Here is an 18561-nt window from a genome sequence, read left to right on the forward strand (position 1 = left end):
AAAAGGTAAACCTAAACGTAGAGTCGGATTCGTAACCTCGAAGTTACAAGTCGATTCGCTCAACTCTCAGGGGAGAGTAAACGCGGCGACTGTAGCGGCACTCGCCACCGATGCGAAGTCAGCGTCGCGAAGTTGGCGTTCAATTCGAACGTTTGAGTCAGTTATTTTCTTTCGGGCCCTTTTCAGCCCTGAACCGTGGAAGTGCCGAAATTCGGGTTTCATTTTTAACGCGGCAGCTTATACCCCCCGACCGTTACCGACCACTGCCGGTGGTGGTCGGTAACTTATCCTCCGCCGAGGTCGACGCGCGTTACCGATGCACAGGTAAACAATTCTTCGCGAATTTTAGCGAATTTTTCGCGCGGTAAACCTTCGTCTCCGCGTCCTCCGTCCGACGAGCCTACTCTCGCCCGCGCCCGTCGACCCGTTCTCGAGCTATACGGCGACAAAGAAATCGCAAAATTTCACTAATTTGACGTCACCGAAAAAGTTACGGCCAACTGGGAATTAACGGTACATCGCCTTCACGAATTTTCCGGGAGCCCATCGGGCCTTCGGCCCCGCTCGGATCGGCTCGGTTCGGCTCGAGGTCGAGGTCGTCGATAGCGACGATGGTGGCGGGGAGGCCCGCGATTGGTCTGTCATCGCCAACCCCCCCACCCCCCCTCCCTTCAAAATTAATGGAAAATGTAAACCTAAACGTAGAGTCGGATTCGTAACCTCGAAGTCACTAGTCGATTCGCTCAACTATCAGGGGAGAGTAAACGCGGCGACTGTGGCGGCACTCGCCACCGATGCGAAGTCAGCGTCGCAAAGTTGGCGTTCATTTCGAACGTTTGAATCAGTTATTTTCTTTCGGGCCTTTTTCAACCCTGAACCGTGGAAGTGCCGAAATTCGGGTTTCATTTTTAACGCGGCAGCTTATACCCCCCGACCGTTACCGACCACTGCCGGTGATGTTCGGTAACTTTTTCTCCGCCGAGGTCGACGCGCGTTACCGATGCACATGTAACAAATTTTTCGAGAATGTTTCGCGAACTTTTCGCGCGGTAAACCTTCGTTTCCGCGTCCTCCGTCCGACGAGCCTACTCTCGCCTGCGCCCGTCGACCCGTTCTCGAGCTATACGGCGACAAAGAAATCGCAAAATATCACTAATTTGACGTCACCGAAAAAGTTACGGCCAACTGGGAATTAAAGGTACATCGCCTTCCCGAATTTTCCGGGAGCCCATCGGGCCATCGGCCCCGCTCGGCTCGAGGTCGAGTTCGTCGAAAGCGACGATGGTGGCGGTGAGGCGCGCGATTGGTCTGTCATCGCCAACCACCCCACCACCACCCCGTCCCTTTAAAATTATTGGAAAAGGTAAACCTAAACGTAGAGTCGGATTCGTAACCTCGAAGTTACAAGTCGATTCGCTCAACTCTCAGGGGAGAGTAAACGCGGCGACTGTAGCGGCACTCGCCACCGATGCGAAGTCAGCGTCGCGAAGTTGGCGTTCAATTCGAACGTTTGAGTCGGTTATTTTCTTTCGGGCCCTTTTCAGCCCTGAACATTGGAAGCGCCGAAATTCGGGTTTCATTTTTATCGCGGCAGCTTATATCCCCCGAGCGTTACCGACCACTGCCGGTGGTTGTCGGTAAGTTATCCTCCGCCGAGGTCGACGCGCGTTACCGATGCACACGTAAAAAATTTTTCGAGAATCTTACGCAATTTTTTCGCGCGATTAACCTTCGTCTCCGCGTCCTCCGTCCGACGAGCCTACTCTCGCCCGCAACCGTCGACCGGGTCTCGAGCTATACGGCGACAAAAAAACTTTCATTTTTCACTAATTTGACGTCATCGAAAAAGTTACGGCCAACTGGGAATTAAAGGTATATCGCCTTCACGAATTTTCCGGGAGCCCATCGGGCCTTCGGCCCCGCTCGGCTCGGCTCGGTTCGGCTCGAGGTCGAGGTCGTCGATAGCGACGATGGTGGCGGGGAGGCGCGCGATTGGTCTGTCTTCGCCAACCTCCCCACCCCCTCTACCCTTTAAAATTAATGGAAAATGTAAACCTAAACGTAGAGTCGGATTCGTAACCTCGAAGTCACTAGTCGATTCGCTCAACTATCAGGGGAGAGTAAACGCGGCGACTGTGGCGGCACTCGCCACCGATGCGAAGTCAGCGTCGCAAAGTTGGCGTTCAATTCGAACGTTTGAATCAGTTATTTTCTTTCGGGCCCTTTTCAGCCCTGAACCGTGGAAGTGCCGAAATTCGGGTTTCATTTTTAACGCGGCAGCTTATACCCCCCGACCGTTACCGACCACTGCCGGTGGTGGTCGGTAACTTATCCTCCGCCGAGGTCGACGCGCGTTACCGTTGCACAGGTAAAAAATTTTTCGTGAATTTTTCGCGCGGTAAACCTTCGTCTCCGCGTCCTCCGTCCGACGAGCCTACTATCTCCCGCGCCCGTCGACCCGTTCTCGAGCTATACGGCGACAAAGAAATCGCAAAATTTCACTAATTTGACGTCATCGAAGAAGTTACGGCCAACTGGGAATTAAAGGTATATCGCCTTCCCGAATTTTCCGGGAGCCCATCGGGCCTTCGGCCCCGTACGGCTCGGCTCGGCTCGGCTCGAGGTCGAGGTCGTCGAAAGCGACGATGGTGGCGGTGAGGCGCGCGATTGGTCTGTCATCGCCAACCACCCCACCACCCCCCCGGCCCTTTAAAATTAATGGAAAAGGTAAACCTAAACGTAGATTCGGATTCGTAACCTCGAAGTTACTAGTCGATTCGCTCAACTCTCAAGGGAGAGTAATCGCGGCGACTGTAGCGGCACTCGCCACCGATGCGAAGTCAGCGTCGCGAAGTTGGCGTTCAATTCGAACGTTTGAGTCAGTTATTTTCTTTCGGGCCCTTTTCAGCCCTGAACATTGGAAGCGCCGAAATTCGGGTTTCATTTTTAACGTGGCAGCTTATATCCCCCGAGCGTTACCGACCACTGCCGGTGGTTGTCGGTAAGTTATCCTCCGCCGAGGTCGACGCGCGTTACCGATGCACACGTAAAAAATTTTTCGAGAATCTTTCGCGATTTTTTCGCGCGATTAACCTTCGTCTCCGCGTCCTCCGTCCGACGAGCCTACTCTCGCCCGCAACCGTCGACCGGGTCTCGAGCTATACGGCGACAAAAAAACTTTGATTTTTCACTAATTTGACGTCATCGAAAAAGTTACGGCCAACTGGGAATTAAAGGTATATCACCTTCACGAATTTTCCGGGAGCCCATCGGGTCTTCGGCCCCGCTCGGCTCGGCTCGGTTCGGCTCGAGGTCGAGGTCGTCGATAGCGACGATGGTGGCGGGGAGGCGCGCGATTGGTCTGTCATCGCCAACCCCCCCACCCCCCCTCCCTTTAAAATTAATGGAAAATGTAAACCTAAACGTAGAGTCGGATTCGTAACCTCGAAGTCACTAGTCGATTCGCTCAACTATCAGGGGAGAGTAAACGCGGCGACTGTGGCGGCACTCGCCACCGATGCGAAGTCAGCGTCGCAAAGTTGGCGTTCAATGCGAACGTTTGAATCGGTTATTTTCTTTCGGGCCCTTTTCAGCCCTGAACATTGGAAGCGCCGAAATTCGGGTTTCATTTTTAACGCGGCAGCTTATATCCCCCGAGCGTTACCGACCACTGCCGGTGATGTTCGGTAACTTTTTCTCCGCCGAGGTCGACGCGCGGTTACCGATGCACAGGTAACAAATTTTTCGATAATCTTTCGCGAATTTTTCGCGCGGTAAACCTTCGTCTCCGCGTCCTCCGTCCGACGAGCCTACTCTCGCCCGCAACCGTCGACCGGGTCTCGAGCTATACGGCGACAAAGAAATCGCAAAATTTCACTAATTTGACGTCATCGAAGAAGTTACGGCCAACTGGGAATTAAAGGTATATCGCCTTCCCGAATTTTCCGGGAGCCCATCGGGCCTTCGGCCCCGTACGGCTCGGCTCGGCTCGGCTCGAGGTCGAGGTCGTCGAAAGCGACGATGGTGGCGGTGAGGCGCGCGATTGGTCTGTCATCGCCAACCACCCCACCACCCCTCCGGCCCTTTAAAATTAATGGAAAAGGTAAACCTAAACGTAGATTCGGATTCGTAACCTCGAAGTTACTAGTCGATTCGCTCAACTCTCAAGGGAGAGTAATCGCGGCGACTGTAGCGGCACTCGCCACCGATGCGAAGTCAGCGTCGCGAAGTTGGCGTTCAATTCGAACGTTTGAGTCAGTTATTTTCTTTCGGGCCCTTTTCAGCCCTGAACATTGGAAGCGCCGAAATTCGGGTTTCATTTTTAACGTGGCAGCTTATATCCCCCGAGCGTTACCGACCACTGCCGGTGGTTGTCGGTAAGTTATCCTCCGCCGAGGTCGACGCGCGTTACCGATGCACACGTAAAAAATTTTTCGAGAATCTTTCGCGATTTTTTCGCGCGATTAACCTTCGTCTCCGCGTCCTCCGTCCGACGAGCCTACTCTCGCCCGCAACCGTCGACCGGGTCTCGAGCTATACGGCGACAAAAAAACTTTGATTTTTCACTAATTTGACGTCATCGAAAAAGTTACGGCCAACTGGGAATTAAAGGTATATCACCTTCACGAATTTTCCGGGAGCCCATCGGGTCTTCGGCCCCGCTCGGCTCGGCTCGGTTCGGCTCGAGGTCGAGGTCGTCGATAGCGACGATGGTGGCGGGGAGGCGCGCGATTGGTCTGTCATCGCCAACCCCCCCACCCCCCCTCCCTTTAAAATTAATGGAAAATGTAAACCTAAACGTAGAGTCGGATTCGTAACCTCGAAGTCACTAGTCGATTCGCTCAACTATCAGGGGAGAGTAAACGCGGCGACTGTGGCGGCACTCGCCACCGATGCGAAGTCAGCGTCGCGAAGTTGGCGTTCAATTCGAACGTTTGAGTCGGTTATTTTCTTTCGGGCCCTTTTCAGCCCTGAACATTGGAAGCGCCGAAATTCGGGTTTCATTTTTATCGCGGCAGCTTATATCCCCCGAGCGTTACCGACCACTGCCGGTGGTTGTCGGTAAGTTATCCTCCGCCGAGGTCGACGCGCGTTACCGATGCACACGTAAAAAATTTTTCGAGAATCTTACGCAATTTTTTCGCGCGATTAACCTTCGTCTCCGCGTCCTCCGTCCGACGAGCCTACTCTCGCCCGCAACCGTCGACCGGGTCTCGAGCTATACGGCGACAAAAAAACTTTCATTTTTCACTAATTTGACGTCATCGAAAAAGTTACGGCCAACTGGGAATTAAAGGTATATCGCCTTCACGAATTTTCCGGGAGCCCATCGGGCCTTCGGCCCCGCTCGGCTCGGCTCGGTTCGGCTCGAGGTCGAGGTCGTCGATAGCGACGATGGTGGCGGGGAGGCGCGCGATTGGTCTGTCTTCGCCAACCTCCCCACCCCCTCTACCCTTTAAAATTAATGGAAAATGTAAACCTAAACGTAGAGTCGGATTCGTAACCTCGAAGTCACTAGTCGATTCGCTCAACTATCAGGGGAGAGTAAACGCGGCGACTGTGGCGGCACTCGCCACCGATGCGAAGTCAGCGTCGCAAAGTTGGCGTTCAATTCGAACGTTTGAATCAGTTATTTTCTTTCGGGCCCTTTTCAGCCCTGAACCGTGGAAGTGCCGAAATTCGGGTTTCATTTTTAACGCGGCAGCTTATACCCCCCGACCGTTACCGACCACTGCCGGTGGTGGTCGGTAACTTATCCTCCGCCGAGGTCGACGCGCGTTACCGTTGCACAGGTAAAAAATTTTTCGTGAATTTTTCGCGCGGTAAACCTTCGTCTCCGCGTCCTCCGTCCGACGAGCCTACTATCTCCCGCGCCCGTCGACCCGTTCTCGAGCTATACGGCGACAAAGAAATCGCAAAATTTCACTAATTTGACGTCATCGAAGAAGTTACGGCCAACTGGGAATTAAAGGTATATCGCCTTCCCGAATTTTCCGGGAGACCATCGGGCCTTCGGCCCCGTACGGCTCGGCTCGGCTCGGCTCGAGGTCGAGGTCGTCGAAAGCGACGATGGTGGCGGTGAGGCGCGCGATTGGTCTGTCATCGCCAACCACCCCACCACCCCCCCGGCCCTTTAAAATTAATGGAAAAGGTAAACCTAAACGTAGATTCGGATTCGTAACCTCGAAGTTACTAGTCGATTCGCTCAACTCTCAAGGGAGAGTAATCGCGGCGACTGTAGCGGCACTCGCCACCGATGCGAAGTCAGCGTCGCGAAGTTGGCGTTCAATTCGAACGTTTGAGTCAGTTATTTTCTTTCGGGCCCTTTTCAGCCCTGAACATTGGAAGCGCCGAAATTCGGGTTTCATTTTTAACGTGGCAGCTTATATCCCCCGAGCGTTACCGACCACTGCCGGTGGTTGTCGGTAAGTTATCCTCCGCCGAGGTCGACGCGCGTTACCGATGCACACGTAAAAAATTTTTCGAGAATCTTTCGCGATTTTTTCGCGCGATTAACCTTCGTCTCCGCGTCCTCCGTCCGACGAGCCTACTCTCGCCCGCAACCGTCGACCGGGTCTCGAGCTATACGGCGACAAAAAAACTTGGATTTTTCACTAATTTGACGTCATCGAAAAAGTTACGGCCAACTGGGAATTAAAGGTATATCACCTTCACGAATTTTCCGGGAGCCCATCGGGTCTTCGGCCCCGCTCGGCTCGGCTCGGTTCGGCTCGAGGTCGAGGTCGTCGATAGCGACGATGGTGGCGGGGAGGCGCGCGATTGGTCTGTCATCGCCAACCCCCCCACCCCCCCTCCCTTTAAAATTAATGGAAAATGTAAACCTAAACGTAGAGTCGGATTCGTAACCTCGAAGTCACTAGTCGATTCGCTCAACTATCAGGGGAGAGTAAACGCGGCGACTGTGGCGGCACTCGCCACCGATGCGAAGTCAGCGTCGCAAAGTTGGCGTTCAATGCGAACGTTTGAATCGGTTATTTTCTTTCGGGCCCTTTTCAGCCCTGAACATTGGAAGCGCCGAAATTCGGGTTTCATTTTTAACGCGGCAGCTTATATCCCCCGAGCGTTACCGACCACTGCCGGTGATGTTCGGTAACTTTTTCTCCGCCGAGGTCGACGCGCGGTTACCGATGCACAGGTAACAAATTTTTCGATAATCTTTCGCGAATTTTTCGCGCGGTAAACCTTCGTCTCCGCGTCCTCCGTCCGACGAGCCTACTCTCGCCCGCAACCGTCGACCGGGTCTCGAGCTATACGGCGACAAAGAAATCGCAAAATTTCACTAATTTGACGTCATCGAAGAAGTTACGGCCAACTGGGAATTAAAGGTATATCGCCTTCCCGAATTTTCCGGGAGCCCATCGGGCCTTCGGCCCCGTACGGCTCGGCTCGGCTCGGCTCGAGGTCGAGGTCGTCGAAAGCGACGATGGTGGCGGTGAGGCGCGCGATTGGTCTGTCATCGCCAACCACCCCACCACCCCTCCGGCCCTTTAAAATTAATGGAAAAGGTAAACCTAAACGTAGATTCGGATTCGTAACCTCGAAGTTACTAGTCGATTCGCTCAACTCTCAAGGGAGAGTAATCGCGGCGACTGTAGCGGCACTCGCCACCGATGCGAAGTCAGCGTCGCGAAGTTGGCGTTCAATTCGAACGTTTGAGTCAGTTATTTTCTTTCGGGCCCTTTTCAGCCCTGAACATTGGAAGCGCCGAAATTCGGGTTTCATTTTTAACGTGGCAGCTTATATCCCCCGAGCGTTACCGACCACTGCCGGTGGTTGTCGGTAAGTTATCCTCCGCCGAGGTCGACGCGCGTTACCGATGCACACGTAAAAAATTTTTCGAGAATCTTTCGCGATTTTTTCGCGCGATTAACCTTCGTCTCCGCGTCCTCCGTCCGACGAGCCTACTCTCGCCCGCAACCGTCGACCGGGTCTCGAGCTATACGGCGACAAAAAAACTTTGATTTTTCACTAATTTGACGTCATCGAAAAAGTTACGGCCAACTGGGAATTAAAGGTATATCGCCTTCCCGAATTTTCCGGGAGCCCATCGGGCCTTCGGCCCCGTACGGCTCGGCTCGGCTCGGCTCGAGGTCGAGGTCGTCGAAAGCGACGATGGTGGCGGTGAGGCGCGCGATTGGTCTGTCATCGCCAACCACCCCACCACCCCCCCGGCCCTTTAAAATTAATGGAAAAGGTAAACCTAAACGTAGAGTCGGATTCGTAACCTCGAAGTTACTAGTCGATTCGCTCAACTCTCAAGGGAGAGTAATCGCGGCGACTGTAGCGGCACTCGCCACCGATGCGAAGTCAGCGTCGCGAAGTTGGCGTTCAATTCGAACGTTTGAGTCAGTTATTTTCTTTCGGGCCCTTTTCAGCCCTGAACATTGGAAGCGCCGAAATTCGGGTTTCATTTTTAACGCGGCAGCTTATATCCCCCGAGCGTTACCGACCACTGCCGGTGGTTGTCGGTAAGTTATCCTCCGCCGAGGTCGACGCGCGTTACCGATGCACACGTAAAAAATTTTTCGAGAATCTTTCGCGATTTTTTCGCGCGATTAACCTTCGTCTCCGCGTCCTCCGTCCGACGAGCCTACTCTCGCCCGCAACCGTCGACCGGGTCTCGAGCTATACGACGACAAAAAAACTTTGATTTTTCACTAATTTGACGTCATCGAAAAAGTTACGGCCAACTGGGAATTAAAGGTATATCACCTTCACGAATTTTCCGGGAGCCCATCGGGCCTTCGGCCCCGCTCGGCTCGGCTCGGTTCGGCTCGAGGTCGAGGTCGTCAATAGCGACGATGGTGGCGGGGAGGCGCGCGATTGGTCTGTCATCGCCAACCCCCCCACCCCCACACCCTTTAAAATTAATGGAAAATGTAAACCTAAACGTAGAGTCGGATTCGTAACCTCGAAGTCACTAGTCGATTCGCTCAACTATCAGGGGAGAGTAAACGCGGCGACTGTGGCGGCACTCGCCACCGATGCGAAGTCAGCGTCGCAAAGTTGGCGTTCAATTCGAACGTTTGAATCAGTTATTTTCTTTCGGGCCCTTTTAAGCCTTGAACCGTGGAAGTGCCGAAATTCGGGTTTCATTTTTAACGCGGCAGCTTATACCCCCCGACCGTTACCGACCACTGCCGGTGTTGGTCGGTAACTTATCCTCCGCCGAGGTCGACGCGCGTTACCGATGCACAGGTAAAAAATTTTTCGCGAATTTTCGCGAATTTTTCGCGCGGTAAACCTTCGTCTCCGCGTCCTCCGTCCGACGAGCCTACTATCGCCCGCGCCCGTCGACCCGTTCTCGAGCTATACGGCAACAAAGAAATCGCAAAATTTCACTAATTTGACGTCACCGAAAAAGTTACGGCCAACTGGGAATTAAAGGCATATCGCCTTCCCGAATTTTCCGGGAGCCCATCGGGCCTTCGGCCCCGTACGGCTCGGCTCGGCTCGGCTCGAGGTCGAGGTCGTCGAAAGCGACGATGGTGGCGGTGAGGCGCGCGATTGGTCTGTCATCGCCAACCACCCCACCACCATCCCGTCCCTTTAAACTTAATGGAAAAGGTAAACCTAAACGTAGAGTCGGATTCGTAACCTCGAAGTCACTAGTCGATTCGCTCAACTATCAGGGGAGAGTAAACGCGGCGACTGTGGCGGCACTCGCCACCGATGCGAAGTCAGCGTCGCAAAGTTGGCGTTCAATTCGAACGTTTGAATCAGTTATTTTCTTTCGGGCCCTTTTCAGCCCTGAACCGTGGAAGTGCCGAAATTCGGGTTTCATTTTTAACGCGGCAGCTTATACCCCCCGACCGTTACCGACCACTGCCGGTGATGTTCGGTAACTTTTTCTCCGCCGAGGTCGACGCGCGGTTACCGATGCACAGGTAACAAATTTTTCGATAATCTTTCGCGAATTTTTCGCGCGGTAAACCTTCGTCTCCGCGTCCTCCGTCCGACGAGCCTACTCTCGCCCGCAACCGTCGACCGGGTCTCGAGCTATACGGCGACAAAGAAATCGCAAAATTTCACTAATTTGACGTCATCGAAGAAGTTACGGCCAACTGGGAATTAAAGGTATATCGCCTTCCCGAATTTTCCGGGAGCCCATCGGGCCTTCGGCCCCGTACGGCTCGGCTCGGCTCGGCTCGAGGTCGAGGTCGTCGAAAGCGACGATGGTGGCGGTGAGGCGCGCGATTGGTCTGTCATCGCCAACCACCCCACCACCCCCCCGGCCCTTTAAAATTAATGGAAAAGGTAAACCTAAACGTAGATTCGGATTCGTAACCTCGAAGTTACTAGTCGATTCGCTCAACTCTCAAGGGAGAGTAATCGCGGCGACTGTAGCGGCACTCGCCACCGATGCGAAGTCAGCGTCGCGAAGTTGGCGTTCAATTCGAACGTTTGAGTCAGTTATTTTCTTTCGGGCCCTTTTCAGCCCTGAACATTGGAAGCGCCGAAATTCGGGTTTCATTTTTAACGTGGCAGCTTATATCCCCCGAGCGTTACCGACCACTGCCGGTGGTTGTCGGTAAGTTATCCTCCGCCGAGGTCGACGCGCGTTACCGATGCACACGTAAAAAATTTTTCGAGAATCTTTCGCGATTTTTTCGCGCGATTAACCTTCGTCTCCGCGTCCTCCGTCCGACGAGCCTACTCTCGCCCGCAACCGTCGACCGGGTCTCGAGCTATACGGCGACAAAAAAACTTTGATTTTTCACTAATTTGACGTCATCGAAAAAGTTACGGCCAACTGGGAATTAAAGGTATATCACCTTCACGAATTTTCCGGGAGCCCATCGGGCCTTCGGCCCCGCTCGGCTCGGCTCGGTTCGGCTCGAGGTCGAGGTCGCAATAGCGACGATGGTGGCGGGGAGGCGCGCGATTGGTCTGTCATCGCCAACCCCCCCACCCCCACTCCCTTTAAAATTAATGGAAAATGTAAACCTAAACGTAGAGTCGGATTCGTAACCTCGAAGTCACTAGTCGATTCGCTCAACTATCAGGGGAGAGTAAACGCGGCGACTGTGGCGGCACTCGCCACCGATGCGAAGTCAGCGTCGCAAAGTTGGCGTTCAATTCGAACGTTTGAATCAGTTATTTTCTTTCGGGCCCTTTTAAGCCTTGAACCGTGGAAGTGCCGAAATTCGGGTTTCATTTTTAACGCGGCAGCTTATACCCCCCGACCGTTACCGACCACTGCCGGTGTTGGTCGGTAACTTATCCTCCGCCGAGGTCGACGCGCGTTACCGATGCACAGGTAAAAAATTTTTCGCGAATTTTCGCGAATTTTTCGCGCGGTAAACCTTCGTCTCCGCGTCCTCCGTCCGACGAGCCTACTATCGCCCGCGCCCGTCGACCCGTTCTCGAGCTATACGGCAACAAAGAAATCGCAAAATTTCACTAATTTGACGTCACCGAAAAAGTTACGGCCAACTGGGAATTAAAGGCATATCGCCTTCCCGAATTTTCCGGGAGCCCATCGGGCCTTCGGCCCCGTACGGCTCGGCTCGGCTCGGCTCGAGGTCGAGGTCGTCGAAAGCGACGATGGTGGCGGTGAGGCGCGCGATTGGTCTGTCATCGCCAACCACCCCACCACCACCCCGTCCCTTTAAACTTAATGGAAAAGGTAAACCTAAACGTAGAGTCGGATTCGTAACCTCGAAGTCACTAGTCGATTCGCTCAACTATCAGGGGAGAGTAAACGCGGCGACTGTGGCGGCACTCGCCACCGATGCGAAGTCAGCGTCGCAAAGTTGGCGTTCAATTCGAACGTTTGAATCAGTTATTTTCTTTCGGGCCCTTTTCAGCCCTGAACCGTGGAAGTGCCGAAATTCGGGTTTCATTTTTAACGCGGCAGCTTATACCCCCCGACCGTTACCGACCACTGCCGGTGATGTTCGGTAACTTTTTCTCCGCCGAGGTCGACGCGCGGTTACCGATGCACAGGTAACAAATTTTTCGATAATCTTTCGCGAATTTTTCGCGCGGTAAACCTTCGTCTCCGCGTCCTCCGTCCGACGAGCCTACTCTCGCCCGCAACCGTCGACCGGGTCTCGAGCTATACGGCGACAAAGAAATCGCAAAATTTCACTAATTTGACGTCATCGAAGAAGTTACGGCCAACTGGGAATTAAAGGTATATCGCCTTCCCGAATTTTCCGGGAGCCCATCGGGCCTTCGGCCCCGTACGGCTCGGCTCGGCTCGGCTCGAGGTCGAGGTCGTCGAAAGCGACGATGGTGGCGGTGAGGCGCGCGATTGGTCTGTCATCGCCAACCACCCCACCACCCCCCCGGCCCTTTAAAATTAATGGAAAAGGTAAACCTAAACGTAGATTCGGATTCGTAACCTCGAAGTTACTAGTCGATTCGCTCAACTCTCAAGGGAGAGTAATCGCGGCGACTGTAGCGGCACTCGCCACCGATGCGAAGTCAGCGTCGCGAAGTTGGCGTTCAATTCGAACGTTTGAGTCAGTTATTTTCTTTCGGGCCCTTTTCAGCCCTGAACATTGGAAGCGCCGAAATTCGGGTTTCATTTTTAACGTGGCAGCTTATATCCCCCGAGCGTTACCGACCACTGCCGGTGGTTGTCGGTAAGTTATCCTCCGCCGAGGTCGACGCGCGTTACCGATGCACACGTAAAAAATTTTTCGAGAATCTTTCGCGATTTTTTCGCGCGATTAACCTTCGTCTCCGCGTCCTCCGTCCGACGAGCCTACTCTCGCCCGCAACCGTCGACCGGGTCTCGAGCTATACGGCGACAAAAAAACTTTGATTTTTCACTAATTTGACGTCATCGAAAAAGTTACGGCCAACTGGGAATTAAAGGTATATCACCTTCACGAATTTTCCGGGAGCCCATCGGGCCTTCGGCCCCGCTCGGCTCGGCTCGGTTCGGCTCGAGGTCGAGGTCGCAATAGCGACGATGGTGGCGGGGAGGCGCGCGATTGGTCTGTCATCGCCAACCCCCCCACCCCCACTCCCTTTAAAATTAATGGAAAATGTAAACCTAAACGTAGAGTCGGATTCGTAACCTCGAAGTTACTAGTCGATTCGCTCAACTCTCAAGGGAGAGTAATCGCGGCGACTGTAGCGGCACTCGCCACCGATGCGAAGTCAGCGTCGCGAAGTTGGCGTTCAATTCGAACGTTTGAGTCAGTTATTTTCTTTCGGGCCCTTTTCAGCCCTGAACATTGGAAGCGCCGAAATTCGGGTTTCATTTTTAACGTGGCAGCTTATATCCCCCGAGCGTTACCGACCACTGCCGGTGGTTGTCGGTAAGTTATCCTCCGCCGAGGTCGACGCGCGTTACCGATGCACACGTAAAAAATTTTTCGAGAATCTTTCGCGATTTTTTCGCGCGATTAACCTTCGTCTCCGCGTCCTCCGTCCGACGAGCCTACTCTCGCCCGCAACCGTCGACCGGGTCTCGAGCTATACGGCGACAAAAAAACTTTGATTTTTCACTAATTTGACGTCATCGAAAAAGTTACGGCCAACTGGGAATTAAAGGTATATCACCTTCACGAATTTTCCGGGAGCCCATCGGGCCTTCGGCCCCGCTCGGCTCGGCTCGGTTCGGCTCGAGGTCGAGGTCGCAATAGCGACGATGGTGGCGGGGAGGCGCGCGATTGGTCTGTCATCGCCAACCCCCCCACCCCCACTCCCTTTAAAATTAATGGAAAATGTAAACCTAAACGTAGAGTCGGATTCGTAACCTCGAAGTCACTAGTCGATTCGCTCAACTATCAGGGGAGAGTAAACGCGGCGACTGTGGCGGCACTCGCCACCGATGCGAAGTCAGCGTCGCAAAGTTGGCGTTCAATTCGAACGTTTGAATCAGTTATTTTCTTTCGGGCCCTTTTAAGCCTTGAACCGTGGAAGTGCCGAAATTCGGGTTTCATTTTTAACGCGGCAGCTTATACCCCCCGACCGTTACCGACCACTGCCGGTGTTGGTCGGTAACTTATCCTCCGCCGAGGTCGACGCGCGTTACCGATGCACAGGTAAAAAATTTTTCGCGAATTTTCGCGAATTTTTCGCGCGGTAAACCTTCGTCTCCGCGTCCTCCGTCCGACGAGCCTACTATCGCCCGCGCCCGTCGACCCGTTCTCGAGCTATACGGCAACAAAGAAATCGCAAAATTTCACTAATTTGACGTCACCGAAAAAGTTACGGCCAACTGGGAATTAAAGGTATATCGCCTTCCCGAATTTTCCGGGAGCCCATCGGGCCTTCGGCCCCGTACGGCTCGGCTCGGCTCGGCTCGAGGTCGAGGTCGTCGAAAGCGACGATGGTGGCGGTGAGGCGCGCGATTGGTCTGTCATCGCCAACCACCCCACCACCACCCCGTCCCTTTAAACTTAATGGAAAAGGTAAACCTAAACGTAGAGTCGGATTCGTAACCTCGAAGTCACTAGTCGATTCGCTCAACTATCAGGGGAGAGTAAACGCGGCGACTGTGGCGGCACTCGCCACCGATGCGAAGTCAGCGTCGCGAAGTTGCCGTTCAATTCGAACGTTTGAATCAGTTATTTTCTTTCGGGCCCTTTTCAGCCCTGAACCGTGGAAGCGCCGAAATTCGGGTTTCATTTTTAACGCGGCAGCTTATACCACCGACGAGATACTATTAAAGACTGCCAGCCCCTGTGTTATTCCGCGGGACCGGTAAGTGGGCGCGAGTGGGCGCGGAGATAACGGGAAAGTTACAGTGATCTGATATACCACAGCGGTAAAAGTTCCACAATCGACGAGATATTCGTCAAGTTGAAGAAGAATGATATAGTAGAATGCTGACATTACCTATTCTGTAATTGCCTTATAATACTATATATAATTCACTTATTGCATTCTTATTTTCCTTATTATCACCATTGTAATAATTGTTTACAATATAATCGATAGTTTATAGATGTAGGAAAAATGGAAGTAATTACTACGTAATATTCTACAAATGTATTGGAATTTAAAAGTAATTTGAACATTATTGCGTTATATATAAAATAATGATTCTTAAAAAATATTTTGTTATGTTGTGTAATGACAAAATTCAATCGTTCTTATTAAGATCCTTAGTAGGAAACAGAAAATTAATTTTTTTACTTATTTATCCCATACTTGTAATGCTCGACAGCATTATTGACTGCAATTATTAAAGTAGAGGTAGTAACAAGATAAAAGTATTAACTAATTAAACTAATTTTCGACGGCTCCTATCCATACAATGTTATTTAGAGGCAGTATTTCGTACGAAGATATCTAAAAAAATAATTCTATTTGACTCTATACGAATATTTCTTGCACCATATATGACGCTATTTAAAAAGTGCGTGTAACATTATTTTATTTCATTCTGAACTGAACCACTTCCTGAAACATGATTCATTTATGAGTACATTGTGCGACGAGACGAAGAGCTAGCAGACGAAGTCGAAGTCGAAATCTTAAAAGAATAAGGACTCTCCGCGTCTCTTTTTTTCCCGACGCTGTCCTTCTTTGTGTCCGAAACTTGCGTCGCACATTGCATAAGCAAATATCATCGGAATTATATAATTTTGGTATCATTTTCATAAAAAGAAACAAAATTCACCAAATATGTTAAGGAAAATCCTATAAAAAAATAATGATAAATAATTAAGCTTTGTTGTTTGATTAGTAGTCTCACACCGATATACCCGACCCGACCCGTATCATGTTACAATGTTTCACTCCACTCCACGGCGACCGAAGCCCCCGAGCTTCACTTCCCTTTTCTCCGTTCGTCATCATAGAATAGTGTTTCCTGAAAATTGAATGTCTCTGGCCAGACTCGAGTTTTCGACATTTATAGCAAGCTTGCTATAATCTTATCTTATATGCCAAATTTTAGTTTTCTATTTAAAATATTTTGTTGTTAAAACTCATTAATAGTTTTAAATAGTACTTGAATATATTTAAAATGATATTGGAATATTGGAATATTACAATTTGGAATGAAGGGCCTAGCCGGACGAGATAGTCCTTCGAATTATTTAAACAGCCGTTGTGCCATTCAATTTTCGGTCCATTTTCCCCATTTACTTGCATTAATTTAATCATATAATTTCATTTAATTGAAATTGATATTTGAGATTTTTTCCCGATTTTTTGGTTCAAAATGTTAATTACACAAAGTGAAAAACACGCAAAAATTCGACAAATGCAGGTTTTTTAGAGAAATTGAAAAATAGCATTGATCATATTTTTAGACTATCAACATATGTACCAGAACTTTTTTTACGACAGCTCGTAAACGACAAACAGGGACTGAGGTACGAGGCAGCCGACACAGTTCAAAAGGCTGCGTACCGATTACATCAATGCACATAGGAAAGTTTTTTATTTTTCAATCTTTTTTTACGGAATTACCAACGTATTTGTGAGATTCTTCTAATTAAAATGAGCCTAAATACGGCACAATTTGAGCCATATTTACTTATTTAAAGTGTGATCATAATTACCTAATATAGGTTATTATAATATAGGTCATTTAATATAATATATTTATAATTATAAATAATTTAGGGATGTGCGGGCCGCTCGATGTTCGGGTTCGAATCGGGTCGGGTCGCAGAAAGTCCGGCGGCGGCCCTTCGATTCGACTTCGAATTCGTCGGGCGGGTACGAAAAGAATAGAACAAGTTCGGGCGGACGAGTTATTGCGTTATCCCAGATTCAAATACTCTGCGTTCTTATGACATAGATAATGGTAATAATGGTTTTCTTTCTTTACTTATAACGTGATTTTTAATATACTTGGTTTTTTTATAACTACATTAGGTATATTCGCCAAACGCGTGCTCTTTATTTGTATTAAAGCTTGAATAATGCACGTTTCATGTGAAAAACTTAAAAGACAATATTTCTAGCTTTTTAACGAATTTTCTCCGAATGAACTTAGATATGTATCGATAATATCATTAAAATGTCTTTACGGAAGTTATACAATACACCTAGAAGATTACAATATGGTAAAGTATGGCAATAATTAAAAACGAAATATAAATATAAACATTATACGTATTATATTTCGTGTTTATATTTTATTCTGTATTATCTATAGGCTCTATATAATTAACTTCCCGATTTTATAGGGAAGTTATTGTAATGACCCCGAAAATGGAAAATCGATTTTTTAGCAGATCTTCACGTTTCATGGTCATTGCAGTCATTTTAGACTATTTTCAGCAAAATGTTCGTATGTGTGTGTGTGTGTGTGTGTGTGTGTGTGTGTGTGTGTGTGTGTGTGTGTGCGTGCGCGCGCGCGCGCGCGTATGGCCGTTTCTATGTACTCAAATTTTTCGTTAACGTTTTCAGAAATAGTAACAACGCGATCAGGATGATGAATGATGCAATCGATATGCCCCGCTGTAACTTAGAGCTGATTAGATTTTGGTCCATTTTGGTCAAGTAGTTTTTTAGTTTTTTTAGTTTTTTCGAAAGAAGTTCATTCAACAATGCAATTTATACGAGAGAACCGAAAGTTTCCACCGAAGAAACAAACGTAATTACACAAAAAATTTTTTTTCGATTTCTTTAAAATAAAAAAAAAAATTTTTTTAAATTTTTTTTTGTGCCTTACGATGATGTTTCCGCTTACAATAATCGAAAATTATCCCAATGCAAGAGTGAGTTAATCATCTCTACTCGCGAGAATACATTTTCAAAGAATATCGATGAAAGTACAAAAAAAATTTATATTACAATCTTTAAAAAAACAATCAGTTCAAAACGAATTATTAACTGAGATTAAATTGAAAATTAATATAAACTATATGATAATTATTAATAACATTGATGTTGAAAACGGATTTATTAATGGAGCACACATGCGGAATATTAAAATTTATTACTTTTCAAGAAAATACTAAAATTCCGTCTATATTGTGGTTAGATTTTCAATTGGCCAGAGTAGGAGTGAAAGTAAGAACTCGTTATCGTGATTATATGAAAAATGCACAAATATTGATCAAAATTTTACACCAATAATAAAAATATCGAATCAAGTAAATATGTCGAGTGAGGAAAAATATCAAATCACACGTAGTCAATTTCCAGTGGTTCCTGCTGAAGCGATTACGATTCATAAAAGTCAGGGACAAACATACGAGAAAGTATGTTTGGATTTTAAAAAATCAGAAAGGCGAACTTTACAAATATTGTATGTAGCACTAAGCAGAGTTTCAAAATTGAGCGCAGTTTATATATTTTGGGACAATTTAAATTAACAGTATCGAAGAAAACCAAGATCACTACTGCAAACCCGGATAATGAGGAGTTGTATCGTTTGCGAAAAACTAATTAAGACAATTTATTTTGCAACATTAGTATGCTATAACAAGGAACCAAGCGAGCAACGAGCATACGATGTTGGTTTAATGTGACGCCATATAGCAAACATTTTGATAAGTAGAAAACTATTGAATTTCCCTGAAAACGTATAATCTTCTTAAAACGTACACTTAATAATGATAATAATATACTGCAACTAACGAATCGGGAAGTTCTTTGTGTGGCTCGTGG

The sequence above is a fragment of the Lasioglossum baleicum genome, unplaced genomic scaffold (assembly GCF_051020765.1).
Source record: "Lasioglossum baleicum unplaced genomic scaffold, iyLasBale1 scaffold0056, whole genome shotgun sequence".
Taxonomy (NCBI): domain Eukaryota; kingdom Metazoa; phylum Arthropoda; class Insecta; order Hymenoptera; family Halictidae; genus Lasioglossum; species Lasioglossum baleicum.